At 33.2% G+C, this 7,929-nt stretch overlaps 1 pseudogene; it reads right to left on the bottom strand.

Moving 5' to 3' along the window:
* Positions 1-5,553: 5,553 nt before the first annotated feature.
* LOC134362347 (U4 spliceosomal RNA) lies at positions 5,554-5,685 on the bottom strand (annotated as a pseudogene).
* Positions 5,686-7,929: the final 2,244 nt, after the last annotated feature.

The raw sequence follows: 7,929 nt of genomic DNA, 5'->3' as shown, positions 1-7,929 counted from the left end.
GAAATCCTTCTTCCCAAAGTCATAGAAACTTTTTTTCTATTCTATTTTATAATTTTGCCTTTAACGTTTAGACTATCATTACACTATTGAATTTTATGTATTATGAGAGGTAGGATCTAATTTAATATTTATCAATAGGTAGATTACTGATTTCTGCCCCTTTTATTGGAAAATAGATCATTTTCAATGATATGAAATTCCAGCTCTAGGATAAACTGAGTTCCACTTTCTATGGGTAGATCTGTTTCTGGGATGTTTGTTTTTCTCTACTGTCTTATTTGTTTATCTTTGTGTTAATACCACTTAATTATCATAGTTTATAGCAATTCTTGAAATCTGTTAAGGCAATTTTCACTACCTTCCTCTGTTGCAAACATATATATGTATAGGGAGGGGGCAATTTTAGGCTTTTTGCTTTGTCAAGCTTCATAAACAACATGTTGGGGTTTTTTTTGCAGTGGCATTAAAACTACTGTAATGTGCTACATAATGATGCTTCAGTCAGCGATGGACTACATATATGATGGTGGTCCCATAAGACTATAATAGAGCTGAAAAATTCCTATTGCCTAGTGATGTGTGTATGAGGAGGACACTAAGGAACTCTTAGAGATGGTTCTTGAGAAACTGATTAATGAGAAGTTGTTGGAACTGGAATAATGCACAGCTAAAGAAGAGGCAAGAGAAAAGGAAACTGCAAGAGAAAATAAACTAGAAGAATCCCCAAGAAAATTCAGTGAAACTTTTTTGCAGACCTCAATAAGCTCCTTGAAAAGTTTAGAAACAAAAATCCCAACACCAAAAGGTTTTTGTTAATAGAGAGCGTTCATGGTGCATTATCTGCTTACAAGCAAATCTATGATGAAAGAAAGAAACACACCAATGCCCATGAAGATACTTCTGGAAAGAGTGACACCTCCTCGAGAAGAACCTCAGACAGGTCATTCAGGACACTGTTATCATAGGAGGTGACAGCTCCATGTTGTATTATTGTCCCTGAACTCCTTCCAGTGGGACAAGATGTAGAGGTAGACGATGGTGATATTGGTGATGCTGACCCTGTGTGGACCTAGGCCAATGTGCATGTTTGTGTTTTAGTTAATAAAAAGGTTTAGAATTTATTTAAAAAGGTAAAGAAAAAGCTTATAAAATAAGTATAAAGCTTATAGTATTTAAAAATATTTTTGTACAGCTGTACAACGTGTATTTTAAGCTGTTATTACAAAAGATTTAAAAAAGTTTATAGAATAAAAAAAGTTAGAGTAAGCCAAGTCTATTTTATTATTGAAGAAAGAAATTTTTTTATAATTTTAGTGTAGCCTAAGTATACAGTGTTTATAAAGCCTACAGGAGTGCACAGTAATGCCCTAGGCCTTCACATTCTCTCACCACTCACTCACTACTCCCCCAGAGCAACTTCCAATTTTGCAAGCTCCATTCGTGGTAAGTGCCCTATCAAGGTGTACCACTTTTTATCTTCTATACCATATTTTTTCCTGTATGTTTTCTATGTTTAGCTATTTTGATACACAAATACTTACCATTGTGCTACTATGGCCTATAATATTCAGTACAATAACGTGCTGTTCAAGTTTGTAGCCTAAGAGCAATAGGCTATACCATACAGTCTAGGTGTGCAGCAGGCTCTATCATCTAGGTTTGTGTAAGTACACTCTATGATGTTTGCACAAAGGCAAAATTACCTAAGGATGCATTTCTTAGAATGTATCCCCGTAGTTAAGCAACACATGATGTATAGATCAATTTAGGGAGAATTGACATCTTTATTTAACTGAGACTTCCAATCCATAAATATGGTATAGCTCTCCTTTTATTTAGGCTCTTTTAAGTGTCTATTGATAAAGTGTTATGGTTTTACTTTGCATGTCCTTGATGCTATGGTAAATGGCATTTAAAATTTTTTCAATGTCTAAATTTTTTGTTCTTGGTACGTAGATGTATAATTAATTTTTCTATATTAATTTTAAGCCATAATATTTGATAAACTGAAATAATTCTAATGTAAATTTCTTTGCAGGTAATGAGAGTATTGTTTCTTCCTTTCCTTAGCTTTGTAACTTTTATTTCTTTTTTTGTCTTTGTGTGCTGACTGGGATCCCCGATATAATATTTATTAGAACTTGTGATAATTGATACTGTTGTTTCTTATATTAAAGGAACTTTTTTGAACTTTGCACTTTTAAATCAAATGTGTGTTATAGGCTTTGTGTAGATATTCTTTATCAGCTTAAGGTTGTTACCCTCCATTACTGCTTTGCTAAGAATTTTTCCTATATTGAACAGCAAAGAAAACAGCATAATAAACAGGCAACCTACAGATTGGGAAAAATATACCTGATAAGGAGTTAGCATCTAAGATTTATAAAGAACTCATACAACACAATAGCCGAAAACCAAATAATCTGATTAAAAATGGGCAGAGGACCTGCATAGACATTTCTCAAAAGAAGACATAAAAACAGCCAACAGGTACATCAAAAAATGCTCAACATCTCTAATCATCACAGAAATACAAATTAAAATCACGAGATATCACCTCACACCAGTTAGGATGGCTATTATCAAAAAGACAAGAAATAAGTGTTGGCTAGGGTGTGGGGAAAAAGCAACACTTGTACACTCTTGGTGTAGATGTAAATTGGTGCAACCATAATGGAAAACAGTATGGAGGTTCCTAAAGATGTGAAAAATAGAACTACCATAAGACCCAGCAGTTATTTTTCTGGGTGTATCTTCAAAGGAAATGAAATCATCACCTTGTAGAGATATCTGCACTCCCATGTTTATTGCAAAATTATTCACAATAGACAAGATATAAAACAACCTAAGTGTACATCGACAGACAAATGGATAAAGAAAATGCGATATACATACACACATGCATGCATACAATGGAATATTATTCAGTCTTAAAAAAGGAGATTCTGCCATGTGCCCAAACATGGGTGAATCTGGAGGACATTACACTAAGTGAAATAAGCCAGATACAGTAACAGAAGTATTGCATGGTGTAACTTACATGGGAAATGTAAAAAGAAAAGTCAAATTTACAGAGGATGGGAATAAAACAGTGGTTAATAGGGGCAAGGGGCAGAAGAAAGAAATGCAGAGATATAGATAAAAGTAGCAGTTACATAGGATGAACAAGTCTAGAGGACTTGTATAATATGAGGACTATAGTTAATAGTATTGTATTTGGAATTTTTGCTAAATGATTACATTTTAACTACTCTTGCTACAAAAAAGGGGGCTAAGTATGTGAGATGATAGATATGGTAATTTGCTTCACAATAGTAACAATTTTTATTATCTGTATATATTCATAACATTAGGTAAACTTCAAATATATACAGTCATATTTGTAAAAAAATAATTTTTACTATAAAAGAATGTTGCATTATTTTCCTTTTTAAGTCTGTTAATGGGATGAAATACATTAATAGAATACCAATATTTTTCTTATATTCTTGGTCCCAGAAGTATTACCTGTTTAATTTGGTTGCTAGTTTATGTAGATGTTTAGGATTTTTAGTCTATGTTTGTGAGTGAGGTTGGCAAGCAACTTTTCTTTCTCTTAATGTCCTTACCTGATTGAGGTATTGAGGTTATTCTAGACTCAAAGATAATATGAAGAGTCTTTTTTTTTCTATGTACTGGGACAATTTTTATAAGTTGTAATTTTCATGTTTTCTCTTTTATAATGTCAGTGACTTTTGAAATTGTACATTTTTAGAATTAGAAGATATAGATGTCCATTTCATCTGTTTTCAATTTTATTGTCATAAAAATATTCACAAAATTCTACTCTAATATTTTATCTATTTATTTACCTTTTATTGAATAATGACTTTCATTTGTTCTCTCTGCCTCTTCTCTTCTCTTGCTCTCTCAAGACTTGACAGAGATTTATTAGCTTTATTAGTTTCCTTATAGAACCAACTTTTCTCTCCAGCAATTTTATTTACTCTGTGTTTGTTTTATGTTAATCCAGTGACTACAGAATACACATGTAAATACAGGACACTCACACCTAAGCTTGCATTCTCATTTTTTTATTGGTGTACTTTTGAGGAGCAGAGTTTTTGAAATATAGGTTGGGTTCATTTTACCAAGCATTCTGAAGGTTTTTTGCTTCTTATTGTCTGTCTAAGAAATCTTTGCTTATTCCGAGACTGAAAGATTTTCTCCTAGGTGTTCTAAAAGTTTTGCGGTTTTAGCTTTTATGTTTAGGTCTATGGTTCATTTTGCATTAATTTCTGTGTACAGTATGAGATAAGGATCAATGTTTATTTTTTCTGTATGGATTATCAGTTACTCTAACACAGTGTTGAAAAGACTATCATTTCCCACCTAGAAAGGCATTGATGACTTTATAATGTATCAATTGACCATATATGTCTCAGTTTATTTCTAGCTCATTCTAGTATTCTGTTGATTTATATATTTATCCTTTTGGAAATACTGTACAGTCTTAATTACTATAGTTTTAAATTAAGTATTAAAACCAGGGTCAAATTTTGTTCCTCTTTTTCAAAATTGATTTAGCTATTTTATATTCTTTGAATTTCAATTTCAATTTTAGAATTAGTTTATTGATCTCTACAACAAAGTTGTTGATATTTTGATTGGAATTGTATTAAATCTATAGATCGGTTTGGGAAAAATTGAATCTTTCAATTTATGTAGATACCTTTTATGTTTTACAGAACTACTTAAATTTTCTGAGCAACGTTTTATAGATCTTGAACTCTTTTATTGTATTTGTCTCAAACTATTTCATATATTTTTATGCTTTTGTAACTTGTTTGTCTATATTTCATTTTCTAATTGTTCATCTCTAGCAATATTAAATTAATTTTTGAATGTTAACCTTGTATCATGGGTCATTGCTGTTTGCTTAATAATTCTAATGGTATTTTTGTAGATGCCTTAAGATTTTCTACACACATAATTATGTCTTCTGCTTAATAAGACAATTTTACCTCTTCTTAAATCTAGACAACTTTTGTTTCTTTTTTCACCTTATTGTACTGGTGGGGATCCTTGATAGATTGTTGAATAACAGTAATTTGAAAACTATTTTCTTTTCCAAAATTAGTAATTAAAATAATGAAAGCTATACATTTTTCTTTAAATATCATCTAACTGAAAAACCAAATTCTCATAATGTATTGTTCTGGTTTGGTGGATGTATCTTATGCATTTGAAAAAAAGAGAATAATGCTGCCATTGCTTGGTATAATGCTTTAGTAATTTTAATTAGATCAAATTAGTTGACAGCTTTTTTAAAGGCTTCTCTATCCATGCTGATTTCTCTTGTTCAAGCTTTACTTTTTCAATAAATTATGGAAAGAGAAGTGTTGAAATGTATTACTTTAAGTGTGAGTTTGTCTAGTTAATCTTTCACTTGCATGATTCTTTGTTTCATATATTTTGGAGAACTATTATTAGGAGCATTCAGTTAGGAGTGTTAGGTCTTTTTGATAAGTTTTACCCCTTTATCATTGTGACATATGCCTTTTTCCTAATCTCATAATATTTCTTACCCTAAATTTTTCTATGTCTGACGTTAATATAGTCACTCTTCTGGGAAAAGTTTTCAATTAGCAATAATCGCGCCTTGGATAAACCTCATTGGCTACGATACTGCCACTGCGCAAAGCTAATATAGTCACTCTTCTAATAATTAATGTTTTAGTGGTATTTTCCCTATACTTCCTACTTTTCGTCTATCTGTGTTTTCATATTTAAAATATGTTTCCTATTGACTGCAACTAGTGGAGCCATGCCTTGTAATCCAGTTTGATGATATCTGTCTTTCCAGAATGCATAGGCACTTACATTTAATGCGATTATTGATATGGTCAGGTTTAAATTACTATCTTATTATTTGTTCCACTAATTTATTATTTCTTTTTTTGCTCTCTTTCCTGCCTTTTGTCTTTATAGATTTTTATTCTTATTTGGCTGTTATTCTTTACGTATAGTTTTGTTGGCCATAGAATGCTAGCTTAACAGGCTGACAGTATTTTTTAAAGCAATTTAGGACACAGTTTCATTGTATGAATATTGTGGACTGAATACCTCTGTGGCAAAGTTACTGTTATTATTATTATTATCTACATTTCCCTATTTGTAATGTATCTTTTTTCCTCTGGCTATTTTATAGAATTTTTTTCCCTTTACCACTGTTTTGTTTTGCTTTTTTAGCAATATGATTATTATATAACTTGATGTGTGTTTCATTTTCTTCTCCTTGGGGTTTCATCAGATTCATGGAATTTAGGCTTATGTTTTCATCAAGTTTACAGTTTTTCGGCATTTACTTTTTAATATGTGTTTTATGTCTACCCTTTCTTTTTTAAAAAATCACCAATTAAACAGCTTTTAGACTGCTTGATATTTCCTCACATTTCATTTTAATGAGGCCTTCCTTTGTTTTTTAAAAAAGCTTTATTTCTCTAAATATTTCAGTTTGGATAATTTCTATTATAATGCCTTTAAGTCATTAATTCTACCATATATAAACTTCACCTAAGCTCACTCAGTGGGTTTTTTACTTCAGATATTGTATTCTTAGCTCTGGAAATTTGGTGCGGTTTATTTTTTATCTTTTCTTTATTTTCTTGTTATTTTTATCCCTCTAAAGCATTAAGCATATTTAATATCACTGTTTTAAATTCCTTATCTTTGCTACTGGGCCTTGCGTTATGTTTGCTACCAGGCTTGGTACAAGCCACTTGGCTCTTACTAGAGTGTGAGCGTTTAACCATGAAATATCAGTTGATCATGCAACCCAAGTTACCCATCACGAGCTGGAAATCATTGTACGCAGCAAGCCATATGTAGCCATTTCCAGTAGCGGTTTATGACTATGTGGAAAGACCATAAAAGGCATTGGGCTTAGGCAGGCATAGAAGGCACAAATAAGTTATACGAGTGGGTGGCTCAGACTCCTTCATCCCCCACTCTTGTCGCATTGCCTTCTTCCTCTCCATCCATAATGGGAATTTCTTATGAGCAGCGGACCAAAGAAGAAAAAACTAAAGCCTGGTTATAAAAAACTCAAGACCTGGATAGACAGGTCTGCTGGTACCAGCTGTAAGTGAATGACTGTAGCATTACAGCCCCAGGCAGAGGTGACCCTTCTAAACACCAGTGAAGGAAAATGTTTCCTGGGGGCAGAATTTGGTTGTTTACTTTTTTTTAAGGAGTGAGTTGACAGAAGGATATATCTACAATGACCTGAGGGTAGTCACTAATGGTTTGATCTTATGGTCAGGAACTTGGAAAGAACATGACCATAGGATGGATGAAAAGGCAGTCTGAGGGACAAGCATTTTGACTGGATTGCCTGGGGTTAGCACACACAGTGAAGATACTTGTGTCTCGTGACCACCACAAGGCAATCTTATTTAAGGAGGCCATAAATAGGACAAAATAAAGCACTCAAAGGGTGTCAGCCAGCCTCTTTCATCAGCCACCCTTGTGCTTGTACAAATAGGTCCATGGACAAAGTGGCCAGGGTGGCAGTGATGCACGAAATCCATGACATAAATTTCCCTTTACTCTGTATGACCTGGCTGCTTCTATTGCTGAGTGTCTAATCTGCCAACACTATACACCAACACTGGGCCCCTTGAATGACACCATTCCCCATGGGACCAGCCAGCCACCTGATGGGTCATTGATTACATTGACCTTTTCCATTAAGGAGGAAGCAGACTCATCCTCAGCAGGGTACACACATTTTTTTTGCATACAGATTTGCCTTCACTGCCAGCACCATCATCCATGCATTCATACAATGCTTTCATTACCATCATCGTATTCCGTGCAGAGTTGCTACTCAGCAAAGAATTCATATCACAGCTAAGAAAGCGCCGTGATCATAGTTTAGTTTAATGT

This window comes from Cynocephalus volans, chromosome 13 (genome assembly GCF_027409185.1).
Source record: "Cynocephalus volans isolate mCynVol1 chromosome 13, mCynVol1.pri, whole genome shotgun sequence".
NCBI classification, from domain to species: domain Eukaryota; kingdom Metazoa; phylum Chordata; class Mammalia; order Dermoptera; family Cynocephalidae; genus Cynocephalus; species Cynocephalus volans.
This window is presented reverse-complemented; position numbering and strand designations above follow the sequence as displayed.